At 47.4% G+C, this 19225-nt stretch overlaps 1 long non-coding RNA gene across 1 annotated transcript; it reads right to left on the bottom strand.

Moving 5' to 3' along the window:
- Positions 1-185: 185 nt before the first annotated feature.
- On the bottom strand, positions 186-19171 carry LOC122215701. The gene is made up of 4 exons (XR_006200505.1): positions 19065-19171; positions 15381-15500; positions 1398-1518; positions 186-362 (listed from the first exon to the last, which is right to left on the bottom strand). It is a non-coding gene; the product is annotated as an uncharacterized LOC122215701 (long non-coding RNA).
- Positions 19172-19225: the final 54 nt, after the last annotated feature.

Here is a 19225-nt window from a genome sequence, read left to right as displayed (position 1 = left end):
TCACAATTTTTCTATAAATGTAAAAGTGTTCTAAAACATAAGGTTTATTTTTAAAAACACGGCACAAGGCTTTATTTAGTTTATTTACACTTTAGAGTGTCAAAGCCATTACACTGCCTACCTTGAAAATGGAATTTCCTCAATGGATTAAAATAAATATTCATTTATCCTACAGTTTTAATATGTTTTGAATCCAGGAGTTAAATTGATCAATAAAAGTTGGCTACCAATTACTTAGGTCAATGTCTTGTGAACTCAGCATCAAAAAAAAAAAAACGCAGCGTCGTTAATTTGTATGTAGTTGTAATACAAACAAGGAAAGACGACTGGTTCCTTGATCATTTTAACTTCGATGAAAATACCTGTAATGAAAGACATCCACATAGAGCAGATATCAACCCCAATGCTTGCATTTTGCTTGCCTAAAATTGTTTAGTACAGAACGACTTATATTGTTGTGTAATTGGAACAATTTTGTTCTCCTTAAATAAAATACCAGCCAAAGATCATTCAGGCTGCAACTGACAAAAGGCGTTACTACTAGTTTCTTCTAATTTAGAGAATTCCCTTTTTTTTTTTTTTTTTTTTTTTTAAATCGAGAGTCTTGTTGCTACATTGAAGCTAAAAGGAGAGCGGGGTCGAAGCCCATTGGTGGTGTGCCTGGGCCGAGGGCAGGACTCTAAGCCAAGGGGCCTGCCCATTGGTGGGCTGCCCGGCAGCTGTGGGGCAGGGGCGCCTGGGATGGAGCTCGGAACCCATTGGCTGCGTCGCTGGAGGATGGTGTAATGGACCGCCAAGGCCTGTGCAGCCGGTTTCTACAGCAACGGAGGCTTGAAAGAGCCACTCAGATTTCGGCGTTCACCCCCAACTCCCCCTTCCGGAGGGGGCAGGGCGGCCTGGATTTGAGGGCCGGAGAGGAAGGCGTGGGGGATGGGAGTTAAGGGGCCAGAGCCTTCCTCCGACCAAAGCTACCTTGCAAAGCAACATTTGAACTGGGTTCGAGGAACCTGGCCTGCGTGTTCACTGGGGGGGAAGGGGGGGAAATCTGCCAAACAGCCATAAAGAAGAAAGCGGAAAATGATATATAATACCGTCCCTCCCTGATTTTTCCATTGGTAATATCTTGCATGTGAACGAGCACAAAGCCCGGCACAGAGTAGGGCCTCAATACTTTATGGGAGGGAGAAAGAAAAGGAAGGGAGGAAGGAAGAGAAAGGGGAGACAGAGGGAGGAGGATCCATGATGTGGGCAACGTGGCGTGAGACAAAGTGCCCGCCCTACTGGGCTGAAATTCCACAGTCAGACCCCGAGAACTGAGGGGGAATGATGGCCTTAGGAACGGGGCTTGAAGGAGAGTGGGGTCGCCGGGGCGCTGGCGGAGGGAGGGGGCGGCTTACAGGCTCCTGGCTCTGGATATTTGGAAGACCTGACTCTGCAGTAAGACGCCCTGGGTTCACATTCCCGCGAGCTCTGTCACTTGCCAGCTGCCAGTGCTTCAAACTCTCCGGATCCCGGCGTCTTTGTGTTGGGGGAGTAATAATACTTCATTGAGTTGGTGTCAGAACTGCGTTAAGATAATGCATGTCAAGTTCTTAAAACAATGCCTGAAACATAATAAATGTGCAATCACCAGTAGCTGTTTTCACAATTGAAGAGGGGTGGGATCTAAGTGGAGAGAACAGGGCGGTTGTCATTGTTGGGTAAGGAGGGAGGCGGGAGGAGCAGTGTGGAAATCCTACAAAAGAGACCAGTTTGGATGTCATATAGAAAAATCACCGGAGATGATAGCCAGCGGGCAAAAAAGGAAGAAAAATGAAAACAAACAAACAACAACAACAACAAAAAACAAGGATGGTGGCTACTGTTTGCTGAGGGTCTGGCATTCTGCCAGATCCTTTGCATGAATTGTTTCATTTCATTTTCTCACCAGCCCTGATGAGACAGTTATCATTAAACCCATTTTTCTGGTAGGGAAACAGGCCCAGAGAGGTTATGTGGCTTGTCTGAGCTAAGAAATGACAAAACCAAACAGGGGCAATTGTGAGGCCCGGGACGAGAGTGCAATTGGAGGTCTGTATGTCTCTAGTTAGAAGTTATACATCAGTATAATGTGCTGAATGAAATATGTTTAATTCTCCTTCTTGATGAATATACTTTCAGAAAAACCTGGAAGGCCAGGTTCGAATTAGAATTACAGGACTGAAGGCACCTGGGTGGCTCAGTCGGCTAACCATCAGACTCTCGGTTTCTGCTAAGGTCATGCATGATCTCAGGGTTTTGTGAGTTCGAGCCCCGAGTTGGGCTCTGACCTGATGGTGCGGAGCCTGCTTGAGATTCTCTCTCTCTCTCTCTCTCTCTCTCTCTCTCTCTCTCTCTCCCTCTATCCCTCCCTCTCTCTCTCTCCCTCTCTCTCTGCCCCTCCCCTGCTCATGCAGTCTCTGTCTCTCTCAAATATATAAACTTAAAAAAAAAAAAAAACAGGGGTGCCTAGGTGGCTCAGTCCGTTAAGCATCTGACTTTGGCTCAGGTCATGATCTCATGGCTCGTGGGTTCAAGCCCCACGTCTGGCTGTGCGCTGACAGCTCAGAGCCTAGAGCCCGCTTTGGATTCTGTGTCTCCCGCTCCCTCTCTGCCCCTTCCCCACTCACAGTCTGTCTCTCTCTCCTCTAAAAATAAACATTAAAAAAATGTTTTTTAACCTTAAAAAAAAGAAAAAGAATTCCAGGACCTTTGGAATTCTGTGCCAGAATGTGTTGGCCCAAGGAGCAACTGGATCCTGCATCCTGCCCTTGTCCAGCTACCTCCCCTGCCTCCCATCCCACCAGGGAGGGACCCAGCATGCATGAGTGGACAACCCAGCCCCCACGTCCGAGCTGCCTCTTACAAACAGCTACTTTAAGAACTAAGCCTCCGGTCTATAAGGTGTGCATTAGGCAGTGTAGTTTGCCCTCAGCTGAGCAGGACACAGGGATGAGACCCCCACGGGTGAGACCCGTGAAGGCTCTGTAAATGAGCTCAGGGATATTTTGGAAGGGAATTCTGGGGTCTTGGGAAATGTTCTAGAAAGGGAGGGCACAGACTCTGGTGGGCAGGTCCTCTTGTGCCCAGGAATCCTCACCCCCACCTCCTGGGGAGGAGCAATCAGGCCTCAGGGCAATGGCTATTCTTGCCGGTGGTAAGGGAGTGTTGAAGCCGGGCACTTGGAATCCAGGAACTAACTGCGTGCTCTCCCGGGTCCTCACTGTGCCAGGGGACTGGCAGGCGGTGTCAGTGATATGCCCTCAGAGAAATAGGGGAGGAGGGGCCAGACCTCTCAGGCTGAAGGAAACCCTTATCCAAGGTGAAGACTGAAGGAGTGAATTAGCTTTTTAAAGATGAAATAATAGGGGCGCCTGGGTGGCTCAGTCGGTTGAGCAGCCCACTTCCGCTCAGGTCATGATCTCGCGGCCGTGAGTTCGAGCCCCGCGTCGGGCTCTGTGCTGACAGCTCAGAGCCTGGAGCCTGTTTCAGATTCTGTGTCTCCCTCTCTCTGACCCTCCCCCATTCATTCTCTGTCTCTCTCTGTCTCAAAAATAAATAAATGTTTATTTATTTATTTATTTTTCTAAATTTTTTAAAAAAATTTTTTTTTTTTTTTTAACGTTTATTTATTTTTGAGACAGAGAGAGACAGAGCATGAACAGGGGAGGGTCAGAGAGAGGGAGACACAGAATCTGAAACAGGCTCCAGGCTCTGAGCTGTCAGCACAGAGCCCGACGCGGGGCTCGAACTCACAGACCGCGAGATCATGACCTGAGCCGAAGTCGGCCGCCCAACCGACTGAGCCACCCAGGTGCCCCAAAAATAAATAAATGTTTAAAAAAAAAAAAAAGATGAAAGAATAAGTCCTGGTGTCCCTGGGTAGCTCAGTCGTGTGGCGCGACCAGCTCTTGATTTCGACTCTGGTCCTGATCTCAGGATTTGATTTGTGAGTTTGAGTCCCGCCTCGGGCTCTATGCTGATAGTACAGCCTGCTTGGGATTCTCTCTCTCTCTCTACCTCTCTCCCTCTCCCATTTGCTCGCTCTCTCTCTCTCAAAAATAAATAAATTAACATTAAAAAATAGATAAGTGTACTCTTAATCCCCTTCATTTATTTCACCCATTCCCCCAACCACCTCCGTAATTCTAAAAAAAAAAAGAAAGAAAGAAAAGAAAAGAAAAGAAAAAGATGAAAGAATAAGCCCTTTTTCAGGAGACAGTCCGTGCAGGTGTGCTAAGGGATACCTCGAGTACCATTAAAGGACAAGTAGACACAATGTCTTGATCTGTAACCTTAGCCAAGTAATTTCTAGATCATTCATGCAATAAATATTTATTGAGCTTTTCCTGTGTGCCAGACCCAGTGTTAAATGCTGGGCTACAACCAAGAGCAAAAAAGTCATGATTCCTGCCCTCTGGGAGCTCAAAATTGAGAGATAGAGGCAGATATTAACCAAACCATGGCATAAATAAACATATCATTGTACTTGTGGGAGCTGCTGGGAGGAGGGAGTGTTAGAGGGTCTGGTCTAGAAGGTTAGGGAAGGCTGCAGTTAGAAAGTGGCATTAGAGCTGAACACTAGGAAAGGTAAGGGTTAACATGGGTCGAGTCTGGGAGGGTGAATTCCTGGAATGACTAGCACGAGCCTAGCCGGGGTGGGGGGTGGGGGGTGAGGCCCAGAAGAGGCAGGACTCCAGCAGGGCCTGGTGGGCCCCAGGGAGAGGACACAAAGTCTTTGAAGGTCTTTAAACTGGGGAGTAATGTGATCAGATTTCATTCTGGGGACTGTTGTCCAGGATTGAAGGAGAGCGTGTTAGGAAGCAGAGAGACTAGTGAGTTGGCTGCTTGAGAGTCTTAAACTTTCCCATCAAAATTTCTTATTTTTAAAGATAAAGGAGGTGAACTTCAGGCTCTGTAGAATCTACAGGAATTTCTTTGAAGTCTTGTGTTGTATTTTGCATTTATTGTTGTTGTTGTTGTTGTTTTTGCCGCAGACAACACGTGAAATCATTAAAACAAAACAAAACAAAGCCTCCAGGGACATACTGCATAAAATTAGTTTTCCTTTCACCTCACGCTCCAAATATCCCGTTCTTCTCCGAAAGCGCAACAGTTACCAATTTCACTAATATCCTTCCAGAGTTGTTCTACATATAAATAAGCATTTGCACATATTAATTCTCTTAATTTAAATATAGGTCTATCAGATCATTACCATCGTGCACTTAAATCTTACAGTTTGATTGTCAGCTATAACTCAAAGCTGACAAAAATCAGAAATTTGAAATAGTAGCATACTGTATCTTGCTTTGTTCACTTTAAAATATGTCTCAGAGAGCATTCTGTATTAATGCACAAAGAACTATTCTGTTAAACAGCTGCGTAGTGGTCCACTATTTAAATGTGCCATAGTCTATCTGACTAGTTCCCTATTGATAGGCAATCAGTTTCGTTCCAGTCCTTAGTACCCTAAGTAATTCTTCAGTGAACATCCTGGTACACGGGTATTGTTTACACACGTCCAAGTTTAGCTATAGATTCATTTCCTATAAATGAATGCTGTGTTACAGATTATGTAAATTAAAAATTTTTTCCCCAATGTTTATTGTTTTTGAGAGAGAGAGAGACAGAGCATGAGCAGGGGAGGGGCAGAGAGAGAGGGAGACGCAGAATCCGAAGCAGGCTCTGAGCTGTCAGCACAGACTCCGTCGCACAGACCGAGAGATCATGACCTGAGCCGAGGTCGGACGCTTAACCGACTGAGCCACCGGCCCTGCCCCCCCCATCCTCCTCCAAATTGTATCTGTGTTTACTTTCATGAAACATGTCCTCCCCCAAATATTCCCGGTCATGTTGATAAGCCAGTAAGGGGCACTGTATGGATACACTGGCATTGCACATGTCTGGTACACTCTCATGAAACTCCACCTTAAACTCGGGATGATCTGAGCCCTGCTCACCCGTAGCTTCCTCTTGTATCCCCCCCACCCTCCACCATACTGAACTCCTTCTGCTTACTCTTTGTTGGCCATACCTGGAGCTGACATGAACAGATATGATGGGCACCCTGGCTGTGAATGAGGTCCCAACAGAGCCCAGGAGCCTCTTGCAAAAGGAGGTAGATGGTTGGCTGAGTCCCTGGAGCAATAGGGAGCCCCAGAGGGCGTGCCAGAGCACTGGATTGGCATTTAGGAAGATGATTTGTTCCTTGGTCTGCCTCCTCCCATCACTCTGCCTCTATAAGGCCCTTATCAATGACCTTGACATTACTCAGGCCAGTGGGCACTCTTCAGACCTGACTTTGCTTGACATTTCTCAAAGCCAGTCTTACTTGGTCTCTTGCGGCACTCAGTTCGGGTGTTAACCCCTCTCACTGTAACTTTCCTCCTTTGGTTTTTATGTCTCTACACCCTGGTTTCTCTTCTCCTTGTCTGGCTGTCCTTCATTAGCGTGTCACGATTTCCTTTTCCACCAGGTAAAACTCGCATGTCAGAGCTGCTTAAGGTATGCTCCAAGTTGCTGTAATCTTTCTTCCTTATGCTTTTTCTCCTGACCCGTTAGGAGACTGTAAAATCAGTTTAACGGGTCATGTAAGCATTTATAAAAGAACGAAGAAAATGTCAGGGCACCCCATCCACAGGGTTAATATTATTTCCTTATATACATAAATTCTTTTTTTTTTTTTTAACGTTTTTATTTATTTTTGAGACAGAGAGAGACAGAGCATGAACAGGGGAGGGGCAGAGAGAGAGGGAGACACAGAATCGGAAGCAGGCTCCAGGCTCTGAGCCATCAGCCCAGAGCCCGACGCTGGGCTCGAACTCACGGACCGTGAGATCGTGACCTGAGCTGAAGTCAGCCGCTTAACCGACTGAGCCACCCAGGCGCCCCTCCTTATATACATATAAACTGGTTTCTTTATAGGTAAGTACATATATGCATATGTCTTGTGGCCACGATATAAAATGCATATCTTATTATGGGATGTGGTTAAAGAGTTTGAAGACCATTGCTATAGGACTCCCGTTTATTTCTCCAGCCCAGAACTCTCCTTAGAATTTAAGACCTTGTATATTGAGCCACCTGTTCCACACCTTCTCTCAGACATCCTCTATGTCCCACAGCTGGAAACCTGGGAGTCCTCTTTGGCACTTACACCTCCCCCAGCCCATGTCTAAGTCTTGCTGCTTTAAACTCCTAAATATGTTTACCCTGCCTACTTGTCTTAAAAAAATTTTTTTTTCATGTTTATTTATTTTTGAGAGAGAGAGAGGCAGAGCACGAGCTGGGGAGGGGCAGAGACAGAGAGGGAGACACAGAATCCAAAACAGGCTCCAGGCTCTGACCTGTCAGCACAGAGGCCAATGCGGGGCTTGAACTCACGGACCGCGAGATCATGACCTGAGTGGAAGTCGGACACTTAACCAACTGAGCCGCCCAGGCGCCCCTCCCTGCCTACTTTGCTTATTCTGTCTTCATCATCCAGGTCCAAGGTACCCTCGTCGCTCACCTGGGGAAACTGGCCTTTTTTCTACTTGTGCTCCCCACTGACTCATTCTCTACAAAGTATCCACAATGATCTTTTATTTAAAAATTTTTTTTCCTTTTATTTATTTTAGAGAACTAGTGAAAGCATGAGTGGGGTTGGGGCACACACAGAGAAAGAGAGAGAGAGAGAGACAGACAGAGAGAGAGAGAGAATCTCAAGCAAGCTCCATGCTCAGCACGGAGGCTGACGAAGGGTTCTATCCCACGACCCTGGGACCATGACCTGAGCCGAAATCAAGAGTTGGACACTCAGCCGACTGAGCCACCCAGGCGACCCATGAATGATCTTTTAAAAATACAACCATGAGGCGCCTGGGTGGCTCAGTCGGTTAAGCATCCAACTTAGGCTCGGGTCATGATCTCACAGTTTGTGGGTTCGAGCCCCGCATCAGGCTCTGTGCTGACAGCTGGGAGCCTGGAGCCTGCTTTGGATTCTGTGTCTCCCTCTCTCTCTCTCTGCCTTTCTCCCTCTCCCACTCTGTCTCTCTCTCTCTCTAAAATAAATAATAAACATTAAAAAAAAAAAAAAAAGATACAACCCTGATCGTGTCACTTCCTTGCTCAAAGATCTTTCAGTGGCTCCTCAATAGATTCTTACACTCAAATTCTAAACATGGCTGACCAGACCCCAGGGTCTGTATCCTTATTTTGTACCATCATCTCCCTCCTACCTCTGCACTGGCCACACTGGCTGTTCTGGATAGGGTTAGATGTCAGACAATATCTATTCCCACTGTTTGTTTTTGTTTTTTATTAAGTAAACTCTATCCCCCATGTGGGGCTTGAACTCACGACCCCAAGATCAAGAAGAGTCCGATGCTCTACCGACTGAGCCAGTTAAGTGCCCTCATTCCCACTGTTTATGTGCCTTACTGTGCTATGCATGCTGTAAAGCTAAAACTTTCTGACTCCCTTTCAGCTAGAGCTGCAGGAATTAGATATACTTGCATGAGGTTTGAAGGTGGAAGGAAGTAAGGCAGAAGTCAAATAGTTTTGGCTGTTTCTGCTCATAAGTAAGGTTGTGGAGACACCAGTGTCATGTCTCTGACTTCAAAACCTCATTTTACTGTCCTGGCAGTGGAATTGGCAGTAGTTTTCCGATCCCAGCAGCCTGTCCTTGGACGGTAGCTTCAGTAGTATGTCCTCAAACTCAACCCTTCCAGTGATGGCTCCTGGCTCTTTTCTGTGAGAGGCAGCAGCTCCTCTGGTAAATCAGTTCAGTAGTGTTCTAGGAGTCATTCCTAATACCCACCCTAGGTCCCATTACCTTCTTCGATACCTAGAGTGGTTTCTGTTTCTTTCTCTCTTTCTTTTTTTAATATTTATTTTTGAGAGGCAGGGGAGGGGCAGAGAAAGAGGGAGAGAGAGGATCCGAAGCAGGCTCTGCCTTAACAATGGGAGCAGGCACAGTTCATGCAGGGCTTGAACTCACAAACCGTGAGATCATGACCTGAGCCAAAGTTGGAGGCTTAACAGACTGAGCCACCCAGGTGCCCCAAAGTGGTTTTCTAAACCTGGACTGATACACTGGGCTTCATTTGGTTTTAGTCATGCCTCCTCTCACCATAGGGTTATTAAACTTGTTATCTCTGCTGCCTAGGCTGCCCTTGTCACTGGTTAACCCCCATGCCGTCTCTCAACTCCTTCTGTATTTTTTTGATCTCAATTCAAACGTTTTTTGGGGACGTTATCCCTGACCCTGACCCCTAAGATCAGATCCATCTCTGTATGTTTCTTGCAGTGCTTTTTATCACACTTTGTAATTATGTCTTTGTGTGGTTCTAGAATTTGAGCCCCAGGGAACTTGACTATGTTGCTGTATGCCATTTCCTAGAAAGAGTTGGTGCTTAATATATATGCGAAATAAGTGAATGGAATGGAGGCGGCCAGACTGGAGGGGGTCAGGACAAAATAAAGCCTCTTAAGTAACACTGACAAGCCCTGGGTCACCTCCTCTTGGCCTTTTCCCAACCACATCTTTCTGTGACTCTGTAGCCAGCCTGAGCAGCCTGTGTACTCTGGCCTCCAGGCCTTTGCACAGGCTGTTCCTGTTGCTTGGATCTCTTCCCTCTCCACCTGACTTATTCATCTTGTGGGTGTCAGTCATGACATCATCATCTCTTCCAGGAGACCTGTACTTCAGACAATTTTATATGCTTTGTATATACTTTTTTCAGAGTATTAAAAAAATTATTAAAAAAACTGCTCATCACTTATCTGTATCTCCTTCTGCAAGTAACCCTCTCATTCCCGGGTGTGTGCAAACTACCCTGCAGAAGGGCTTGGCTCTAATGGCCCTCAGTATCTGTTGAAAGCTGAATGAAAGAAATGTCAGCTAATCAGCCAGCCTCAGCTTGGGGATCTCTGCACACTCTCTAGGAGCCCATGAACAGTGAGGGATTGTAATTCGGAGGTAGCTAGATCAGGAGGAAGCTGGGGGAGGTTTGTTCCGCTCCAGCCCATGGCTGAGTCCCCAGACTGCCAGGCAGGAGGCCCTGGAGTAGATCCTGTGGGGGATGGGCAGGGAAATAGTTTCTTCCTCTGCTCCCTCCAGGAGAGTTGGAGGGGGAGGGAAGGCAGAGAGAGGGAAGATTCCTTCCAAGGAGGCTCCTTGGCATGGTGCCTGCTTGGAGGGAGGGCGGATATGATGAATGCAGGCTTTCTCTCCGCCTTCAGCCCTGTGAAGGAGGGAAACCCAAGGCAGAGAAGGGAGAGCTGATGGGGGAGGGACAGGACTGGAGGGAGGGATCGAGGAGGGAAAAGTCTGTTTGCTTTGGGAGACAGGAAGGAGGGGCTATACTGGCTTGGCAAGGCGGGGCTCTCAAGAGCCACCCAGGCCTCAACCACACCTGATCAGCTCTGGAAATATCCTGAAATCACTGAGTTAGAGAATCAGTACACTGAGAATTTTAATTCTTAGGATTGGATCATTTCAACATCTCTGAGCTGAAAATCCTTGTCAGTTGTGTCTGGGGTCTTCAGGGCTGGCTTGGAGGAGTGAGTCAGCTCTCTGGGAAGTTTCCCAGACTCTTTCTTACTCCCTAATACCTGGAAGAGATGGCGTTTTTTAGAAACCTATGAATACTTTGCATCCTATTTGTGGCACTTCCCCATTGTAATCTGAGGGCAGAATCCCTCTCTCTCACTTTAATACCATTCAGAACTATAGTCTCAAGCCTGGCTGCCAATCAGAATTGTTGGGGGCGGGGTGCTTGCTAAAAATGTTTTCATTCACACCAGTGATTTTGATTCCTTGGAGCAAAGTTAGGACTTAGAACTTGAGTTTTTGCCATGTGCCAAGTGAGTGTAACGCATACATAAGGTTTAGGAGACAATGCCAAAGGGTCTGGCACAACATAGTAGGTGCTACGTGTTGCCTACAGGGGTTGGAAATGCATTTGCAGGGTAAACAAATGATGGGTAAGAAGCATGGATTAAACTAGAGTCTGTGTGCCCTAGCATCTTCCACTCTGAAAGGAAATAGGGCAACAGTGTTAGCAATACAAAAGATAAATATTTATTCAGAACAAAACTTTTAACAATCGATTTTACATTCTAAGCCACAAGGAAATAGCAAAACATAAAGCGAAGGAAAAACAAAAACTAAAAGAAAAGCAGTGTACTGTCTTTTCTACTTTAACTTGATAACACTTAGTTGACCCAATGCCCTCTTGCAAGTGGTCTGTTTTGCAAGTACATTTTAGAGTTAACAGCTCACTTACGATTACAGGTTAAAATCACCTTTCTCCTGTGAGTGAGGAAGCTATAGATGAGCTCCAGTCAGATGCTTCTCTGGGGTTTCTAGCTATTGAGGCTAAGGTGCAAATGTAAACCTCCGGTAGGTTTCCTTACTGAGGAGCACCCCCATTTCTAAGCAGTGGCAATGAGTGGTGGAGGGTGAGGTCCCAAAGGACTTGGCACTTCAATCCAGATACAGTACCCCAGGGAGCAGTAAGTGCACCCTGGATTATGTTCCTTTGTCCCTTCCTGATCTCCCAAGTATTCAGAAGCCCCTGCTAAATGTCTTTCTCCCCCGGATGATTTCTTAGCATTCCTCTGGGCTCATCATTCTGGAGAGATCAGACTTTCTGGGCCCTCAAGTATTGAGGAAAATGTTGTGAAGTGTGAGAGGTAGTGGAATGAGCACCGGGCTTGGGGTCAGGGAACTCTACTCTAGGCTAGCTCTGGAACCAGACAGCTATGTGATTTTGACCCAGTCACTGACCCTCTCTAGGCCTGTTGCACCTGTTGGAAATCCAGGGGATTGGCCTAAACCAATTTTTAGGTCCTTTCCAGCAAGAAAATTCTAAATTCCATGATTCTGTGAAAAATGGCTTCTGAGCCACTGAACAGCTGTCCCAAAGTCCATGCATTTTAATGCCATAAGAGAGGCCCTTGGCCACCATTCAGAGCTTATTGACTCAGATTACATACACTTCTAACAACACTGGTTTCACAAATTCTCAGACCACATAGATGAGAAGCAGCAAATTAAAAGGGGGAGGGGAAGAGCTGTAAAAAGTAGACACCCTGACAGAAGCCACAGTCAACAATGTTCTGGATTCAACAAACACTGACGGAGTGCCTACCACGTGGTGGGCCCTGTACCTAGGGCCGGGGCATAAAGATGAGCAAGGCAGCCCAATGGGTGAAAATCCTGGGAGAGGACAAGGCGTGGGGAGTAAAAAGTACAAAAAAAAAAACCCCACACAAAAACCACAAAAAACCCCCCAATACAACCCAGGTACAAAAACGAAAAACAAAATCTTAAAAAGAGGCTACACATCTGCACACGACAGTTCTCGGTAGTCACTGATGACAGAGTCACCAATTCAGAAAAGGCTGAAATGGAGTAAACTCGGTTTAAGAAGGCAGAGAGAGAGATGTCTCTTGTACGTTTAAAAAGATCTCCTTCAAAAACGATAAAAAATGGTTTAAAAAAAAGTTTTGGCACTTAAGAGGGGGTAAGCTGGCTCTGGGTTCCCCTGGCAGGCAGGCGGGTATTCAGTGCCCAGCCACCCCGGTTAGCTGAGCTGCCACGGAATTGTGAACTGCTTTGGGACACTGGGCAAAGGCGTGTCCTCGCTTGCCGCAGAGGTTGCAAACGATGCCCTTCCGGCAGTAAGGGCTAAGATGCCCCTCCTCCCCGCACCTGAAGCACCTGTCCTGCGTGCAGCTGCCGCTCATGTGGGTCCGGGAACCACATTTAAAGCACGTCTTGGGCTGCCCCTTGTACCAGCTGTAGCCCCTCTCGGCCCCCAGGAAGAAGGCCCCGGGCAGGTGCCTGACCCCGCCCTCCCCCTGGCGCAGCTCGATCTCACACTTGTACTCCCCGGTCCAGATCCCAAACCTGTCGGTCACTTTCACGGGCACGGCCAGGACATCGCAGTGGCGCTTGAGCCAGGTCACGATGTCCTCCACGTCCACCGTCTCGTTCCGGAAGAGGATGAAGAGCGTCTTCAAGCTGGACTTGCTCCGCCCCAGCACCACAAAGTTCTCCCAGCAGTCCTCCTGCTCGCGCTTCTCCTCGTAGACGCGTAGGAACAGGGCCAGCTTCTCCGCCGAGCGGAAGCTCACGTCGAACTCGCGACTGCCCGGGATCTGGATGACCGCGTAGATGTCGCTCGGGTCCATGCCGATGGAGCGCAGGATGAGCGCGCCCACCACGAAGTCCCGAGTCGGGCAGGCACCCTCGTCTCCCTGGAAACAGATGCGCACCAGGAAGCGGCCTTTGCCCGGGCCCGCCGCGGGGCCCGTCGCCACTGCCTGCTCGTCCTGAGCGGGCCGCTCGGCTGCGTCCTCGGCCGCGCCAGGCCTGGCCGGGCCCGCCATGGCCGCCGCCTCGGCCTTCTTTCTCCGGGCCGCCTCGGCCGCGCCTTTCTTCTTGCGCGGGTCCGCCGCCTCGCCGGCCGGGTCTCTCCGCCGGCCCTTCGGGTCCCCGCGGCCGGCCGGGGGGAAGTCACCGAGGCCCGGCGCCGCCAGGCCCGCGGGGGCGCCTAACACGCCGCCCACGCCGCCGCCGCCTTCCTCCTCCCGCCGCGGCGGCCGCGACTCGCGGAACTCGCCCTTCTTCTCGGCCAGGTTCTTCACCACCTGGGCCCACCCCATCTTCTCGCGGCCGCCCTCGGCCTCCTCGCCGCGGGCCGCGGGCCGCGCGGGGGGCAGGAGCTGCGGCCGCCCCCGCTTCCTCTCCTCCTCCGCGCCGCCGCCGGTGGCCATTTTACCTCCTTCCCAGCATCCTCCACTCGCTCCCGCAGCCAAAGGGCGCCCATCCGCGCGCCCGCCCGCCCGGGGCTGTGGGGGTTTGGTGTGTGTGTGTGTGTGTGTCTGTGTGTCTGTGTGTGTGTGTGTTTTTTGAAATTCGACGCTTCTCTCCCCCGCCCCGCCGAAGGTATTTACCCGCGGCGCGCAGCGGCCAGCGCCGGCCCCGAGCCCTCGGGTAACGGCCGAGCCGCGTCTCCGCCAGCGCGCGCTCCGGCCCCACCTCCTGGGCGCCCGGGCGGGATGCGCCGCTTGGAGCGCGTCCCTATCCCTTGCGAAGGCTTGGCAGCCCGGGGCCACGCTCTCGAGGATTCGCTCTTTCGCAAGCGGTCCTCGATGATTTCATTCAGGCAGCATCGCGAACGGCCCACGGTCCCAAGACGAGCCTATTTTGTTTTCTTTTTTATACCTCTTCTGTTTAACCAGAAACAAACGAAACTTAGCTCTCCCTCCTTTCAGAGCCTACGGCAGTGCATTGTTTTTCCAACGTTGGGTTATGGACATTTTCAAACACAAAGTTGAAAGAATTTTACGGTGAACATCTTACCTTTACCTTTGGAGTATTTTAACATCATTAGAATTTTTACTGTGCCTTATCACAGTACACCTCTATTCATCAGTCCTTTTGATACATTCCTAAATGATGCTGCATTTTTTAAAAAGACCCATTATACTCATGATGACAATTATAATATATTGAGCTCTTCAGTGCCCGGTACTGTACTAAGCTCATTAGCACACTTTAAGCTCTATCACATGGAATCTTCCAAAACCACGCTGTAATGACACCCCTATCACAGGAGGCAGGGGCCTGGAGACAGGGTTAAAACACTTGGCCGAGTGTCAGAGTAATAGGCGACCGCATGTGTAGGTGGCTTATATTTCGAAACTGCTTTGCTTCGGACATTGTGGATCAAGGACTATTTGCATCAGACTCTCCGGAAAATCTGATTGACACGAAGATTCTCAGCTGAAGTTCGCACTGGACAGAATTTGTATTCCTCCATCTGTCTCAAATGGTGCTTTGGAAGCATTAATAAAATCTGGGTGTTTGAGGGGATGGGTTAACAATACGCTTTGTCAGCTTTGTTTTCTTTATGCAAATCTGTGTGCATCTCAGGGTGTTTCAGTGACCATTGTGACTTTAGTGAAAGAAGAGGTGGATTGTGGAGTCAGGGAGACCCTGGTGTGAATCTGACTGCTTTGAATCTCAGCCTTGTCACATGGGGCCAATGACCTCAGTTTTCATAGGCTCAGTTTGCTCATCCATAACAAAGGGATATTAATGTCTACTCTCAGAAGACTAATGTTGGGGTTCAAGGAGATTGTGTGTCAAAGAGCTTGGTCCACAGGGGGTTTCCAAGAAAGGCTATTCTTCATTCTGTTGGTGTTTATTCTTTCTGCTTGACGGCTCAAGTCTTTCCACTGGGAGGAGGTTTACAAAACCAAATAGAACCTATATAATTTTAATAATCTCTCCCATTCCTCTTACCCTAACTGCTCACCCCAGGCAACTATCATACAGATATTTACAAGGATCAGGCAGGTACCTTAAATAAGGACAGTGTGCTGGGTGAACTGGAGAGCAGGTATTCTGTCTGAAGGGGCAGCCGCTATTCATCTTCCAGCTGATTATTGCTAGGGCTCACTGTAGCCAGATATTCCAAATTCTAAAGAGAAAACCGAACTATTTTATTTGTGGGAAACATTCTTCCTTCTCCTTCTACAAGGCTGTCTCCGCTGTATTTGGTTCCTCTCTACAAAATTTAGAACCAGCTCACTAAATTCCAAGAAACCACTTTTTGGGATTTCAATTGGAATTGCATTGTGTTTGTACAGAACTGCCATTTGATAATACTAAATCACCTCATCTATGACCTCACTGGATTTCTCGTTTATTTAAGTCTTATTTGGATAAACTTCAATAACATTTTATAGTTTTCTTCATACACGTCTTGCATAATTAAAAAATTCATTTTGGGACACCTGGGTGGCTCTGACAGTTAAGTATCCGACTCTTGATCTAGGCTCAGGTCCTGATCTCACAGTTTGTGAGTTTGAGCCCTGCACTGGGCTCTGTGCTGACAGCTCAGAGCCTGCCTGGAATTCTGTCTCTCTCTCTCTCTGACCCTACCCCACTCATTCTCGTTCTCTCTAGAAATAAATAAATAAACTTAAAAAAATCAATTAAAAAAGGGAATACAAATTGAATTTTGTGTATTAACAACACTGACATCTTTTAAAATTTCCAATGGTTTTTAAAATCACTTAAAAAAATTTTTTTTAAGTTTATTTATTTTGAGAGAGACAGAAACAGCATGAGTGGGGTGGGCAGAGGGAGAGGAAGGGAGAGAATCCCAGGCAGGCTCCAGTGCAGAGCCCGATGGGGGGCTCAAACTCACAAACCTGTTGGATCATGACCTGAGTTGAAACCAAGAGTCAGACAAGACGCTTAACCGACTGAGCCACCCAGGTGCCCCTCACCTTGCTTTTCTATGTTGATACGTTCAGCCATATTGTCTGAATAACAAAGGTTTTGGTCTTTCTGTTCAGATCTAACAGTTCTTCTTGGGGGCACCTGGGTGGCTCAGTCAGTTGAGCGTTCGGCTCAGGTCATGAACTCGTGGTCCGTGAGTTTGAGCCCCGCGTCAGGCTCTGGGCTGATGGCTCAGAGCCTGGAGCCTGCTTCCGATTCTGTGTCTCCCTCTCTCTCCTGCCCCTCCCCCGTTCATGCTCTGTCTCTCTCTGTCTCAAAAATAAATAAATGTTAAAAAAAAAATTTAAGGGGCGCCTGGGTGGCTCAGTTGGTTGAGCGCCGACTTCAGCTCAGGTCACGATCTCGCGGTCTGTGAGTTCGAGCCCCTCATCAGGCTATGGGCTGATGGCTCAGAGCCTGGAGCCTGCTTCCGGTTCTGTGTCTCCCTCTCTCTCTCTCTGCCCCTCCCCGTTCATGTTCTGTCTCTCTCTGTCTCAAAAACATAAATAAATGTTAAAAAAAAAATTAAAAAAAAATAAATAAAAATTTTAAAAAACAGTTCTTCTTGGCTTACTGTACTATCCAGGACCTCTCATCTAACCAAACATATATTAAGCATATTTGTTTTATTTCTGACTACAAAGAAATGTTTGTATTTTGAAAAGATTTGACCTGTGGATTGGGTTCTGGCTCCATCTGAAATTTTACTAACCACATCTTATATTGTAAGATTTTGTCGGTATGTGTATGGCCATTCCTTCCATCAATTCCCTTTTTCTCAGGTCAAATTTTGCAGATCCAAGATTTCTGTAGTCTCTTTTGGTCATTTTTAGCTTTATTTCTTGTTGATTATCACTGTCAGCAATCTTCCCTAAGAGTTGGGTAAAAGACTGAAAATTTATATTTATTTCTCGGTGAATTTCTTTAGAAATTGTCAGCCATTCTCCTTAGCAGTCAGATTGGCCTATTGCAGAGATCATTGAACCAGGAGCTACAGGGGCCAGGCAGGTACTCTGAAAAACTCCGTCCAGATGGGCACTGAAGCCATCTACAGAGGGGAGACTTTACTCATTTCTGGCAAATTATTGCCATGGAAGGATATCAGAATTGGTCAGTTTGGCGCCTCAGTCTGGGTTCTTATTGACAGACTTCTGACATTGCACTTTTTTTTAAAGGTTAGTTAGGAGACTGTGACAGAGGCATGATTTGAGATGGACCTTGAAATAAGAAGCAGGTTTTGGAGAGGAAGACAGAGAAGAAAAAAAAAAAAGTCCGTGGGCCAGGCAGGTCTCTCTGTGCTGCAAGGTTGTAGATTGGGTGTGAGAGGAAAGCAAAGTATGTGTATGTGTGGGTGGTGGTAGTAAGCGGTATAATTCCAGGTATACTTTAAAGGTATTGCTGACAGACTTGGATGTGGGGTGAGAGGTAAGTCAAAAGATGAGTCAAGGGGGAGGGGTGCGCATGGGTGGCTCAGCCAGTCTTGATTTCAGCTCGGGTCATGATCTCAAGGTTCGTGAGCTCAAGCCCTGCGTTGGGCTCTGTGTGGACAGTGCAGAGCCTGCTTAGCCCCTTCCCCTGCTCGCACTCTTTCTCTCAAAATAAATATATATATATATTTAAAAAGGATGGGTCAAGGATGACTCCAGGAAGAGAGTTGCTATTTTGAGTTGGGGGAAAGAGTTGCATGTCAGAGTTGCCTATCAGGCACCCAAGTGGAGATGCTGAGTAGGCAGTTGGATGTATGCGGCTGGAACTCAGCGTAGAGGCTGGAGATACGAGTCTGGGAGGCATCTAGGTAGAGATGACATCTGAGGTCACAAGACTGGAAGGGAACGTGAATGGAGTGTGAGTGGATAAAGAAGAGGGCTGGGTTCTAGCCCCGAGACACTCTAAAGGGAAAAGAGGAAGAACCAGCAAAGGAGAAGAGAAGGGGTCAGGAAGCCACTCAAGAGAGTGGTTTCCTGGGTACCAAGTTTAGAAAGTGTTTCTACCCCAATGTTTATAGCAGCACTCTCAACAATAGCCAAATTATGGAAAGAGCCTAAATGTCCATCAACTGATGAATGGATAAAGAAATTGTGGTTTATATACACAATGGAATACTACGTGGCAATGAGAAAGAATGAAATATGGCCTTTTGTAGCAACGTGGATGGAACTGGAGAGTGTGATGCTAAGTGAAATAAGCCATACAGAGAAAGACAGATACCATATGGTTTCACTCCTATGTGGATCCTGAGAAACTTAACAGAAACCCATGGGGGAGGGGAAGAAAAAAAAAAAGAGGTTAGAGTGGGAGAGAGCCAAAGCATAAGAGACTGTTAAAAACTGAGAACAAACAGGGTTGATGGGGGGTGGGAGGGAGAGGAGGGTGGGTGATGGGTATTGAGGAGGGCACCTTTTGGGATGAGCACTGGGTGTTGTATGGAAACCAATTTGACAATAAATTTCATATATTAAAAAAAAAAAAAAAAAAAAAAAAAGAAAGTGTTTCAAGGGAGGAGTGATCCGCTGTGTCAAATGCTGCAGATAGGTCAAGAAAGATGAGTAGAAGTGACTGTGGTGTTAGTACAGTGGAGGACACTGGTGGCCTTGACAGGGGCAGGTTCAGTGGAAAGGTGGAAATTCCTGGGGCAGTATCTCAGAGAACAATGAAGGAGGGTAGAATTCTGTGCACAGTTGTAGGAAGCGGTCTTAACAGGCAGTTCATACAGTCATAGGAGGGAGGCAATTAGGTGGGTCCATGAGATGATACGAACCTGTGAATTTACTGATCCCCAGGATTTTTCTTAGTGAAATAGGAAGCAAAATCATTAGCCAAGAATAAGGATGAAGAAGAAAGTGATGGAGGTTTCATGAGAAGAGAAACATGACGTAATTCTTTAGGATGATGGCTGGGGCCAGCTTAAGGATGGTATTT

The sequence above is a fragment of the Panthera leo genome, chromosome A3, assembly GCF_018350215.1.
Source record: "Panthera leo isolate Ple1 chromosome A3, P.leo_Ple1_pat1.1, whole genome shotgun sequence".
Taxonomy (NCBI): Eukaryota; Metazoa; Chordata; class Mammalia; order Carnivora; family Felidae; genus Panthera; species Panthera leo.
Note: the sequence above shows the minus strand (reverse complement) of the source record. Positions and strands in the feature narration are given on the sequence as shown.